Source organism: Haliaeetus leucocephalus, unplaced genomic scaffold, assembly GCF_000737465.1.
Source record: "Haliaeetus leucocephalus isolate CR32 unplaced genomic scaffold, Haliaeetus_leucocephalus-4.0 Scaffold138, whole genome shotgun sequence".
Lineage (NCBI taxonomy): Eukaryota > Metazoa > Chordata > Aves > Accipitriformes > Accipitridae > Haliaeetus > Haliaeetus leucocephalus.
In genome coordinates this window covers 1,284,554-1,286,653 of record NW_010972574.1, presented here as the reverse complement: position 1 = coordinate 1,286,653, position 2,100 = coordinate 1,284,554, and positions in this window count along the sequence as shown.

Here is a 2,100-nt window from a genome sequence, read left to right as displayed (position 1 = left end):
TTCCCAACCTGAATAATCTGCATGTAGAAGCACAATGTGTAAGCAGCCTCCCCTGTCTCGTGTCTCTGTTAACTGGAGGATTTGGGACATGCCACTTTTGTTTAGACCTGGTGTTCTCAAAATTTACAAGCAGCCCGTATCAGTTGCAACTAGCAAGCAGCAGGCTCTGCTTGAGAGTTCAATGGTTTAATTTTGGACATTCACCCCTACACACAGCTGTTAATGTTTACAGTTTAAGTTATTTTTTCCCCTGTGACAAGTATAAGCTAGAAAATTGTCACAGGAAAAACTCAAATGATTCAGACGCCATGGTCAAGTAAGCATCTTATTTTAGAGGATCTCTATCCGGTCTTTTTATACTAAATGCTAAGCTGTGTATCCCAAGAGGGGTTTAAGCTGCAGTAGTTGACCTCAAATGAAGACCTTACTTCTCTGGAGCTCTTAAAACCAGAAATCTTGCTTAAATATATCTTCACACATAATTTCTAGCACTTTCTGTTCTATAATTTAGTTATTTTATCAGACAGAGTGAAGGAATGTCAAGGCTAATCCTGGTGGATGTATTTTAATACATCATTTTCACACTGTTTTCAGATATCTGTATCCTTTAAAAATACTGTTTCTTGTAATTAATTACTAGTAGAAGTACTAAGCCCTACTTTTTAAAGAGACAGAATTGAGAAAAGACTCCCTTGTATCATACTTTTGTTTTAAGTTTTCATTTTTTACATCTTCACTTCATTCTAACAAGGTGTTTTACCATTGCTACAGATGGGTCAAAGTCTTGTCCCTGAACAATGTTACACATTATAATCATAAGCCAACTTAAATCTTCATATAACATAAAAATTACAAACTTTGGGAAAAAATGGTTGTAGAATTTAAATTCTTGTAAGCATATTGTTGGAAGATACCTCTCACCACAAGGGTGGCTGTGGAGGGGGCACCCTTCTGTCTCTTGAGTTCTGGCTCTAGTAATGAATTCCAAAATATTAAGTCAAATGCACTGATTCAGTTCTTTTCTACTGACAGCTCTGTCTGCAGCTTAGTTGGTGCACCAAAGGGGACTAGAGTTTTTGTCTGATTTTGCCTCGGCTAGATGGACTGAACAAATTGCTAGATCCTGTTAACTGACTAAAGGTTTAGTATACATCATAGCAGCTAATAGAGTCTTTTCCTAGTGACTGAACAGAAAAATATGAAAGAATGAATCCTGCTCTGGTTGGGTGAAGTACCAATTAAGTCAGTGGAAAAATAGCCATTTGCAGCAACTTCGCCACAAGCGCAGTATTTCAAGGCAGCTGCTGGTTCTTCAGAGCTGTAGTTTTGCTGCCTTGTACTCAACCTTTTAATGGCCTTGGCTTAGCTGTCTTTCTTCACAGAGAAAACAGGTTTCTCTGAGTTATATTTCTGAAGGTAACAAGCTTTTCTTTTTTGCAGATGGGGGCTGAATGAAGTGTGAAAAGGGGAGACAAACTATGTTGCAGAGAAACACAGGCACGGTGATATTCTTAAAGAACCCAAAATCACATGAACAAGACCTGGTGGCCAGACGTGATATGCAGCACTTCAGTATCTTCTACTAAGTTAGCAGTGTGCTTAAAATGAAGTGTACTTTAAACTGGCAAGGTCTTGATCTCTCAAATAACTGCTTGTGCCTTGTCTGGCCGTCACAGAATGGCATCCCTTGAATTTTCTATATGAAATGCCCACGCTTTCTGCAGAGCGAGTTAAAGAGTATTAGATGTCCTAACACCACCGTAGCGAATGTAATTGACTGCAGTACAGGCAGAGCAGAAGCGCTGTCGTTCCTTTGCAGTCAATGTTTGCAGTGATCATAGGGAAAGAGTGGGTAGGATTATTGGGACAGGTCTTTTGCTTTCTAGTCTAGTTGGACGGACAGACCTGCTTGGAAAACAGTAAGAACCAAGACCCTTTCATCCAGAACTCAAACCAAACACTTCTCATGAAAAAGTTTGTCTAAGATGAATATTTTCCCCTCAGGAAGGGAAGGTAAAGTCCTGACTCCCTGTCGTGGGTTCAGCTGGGATAGAATTAATTTTCACAGGAACCTAGAAGGGGGCACAGCCGGTACTGTTG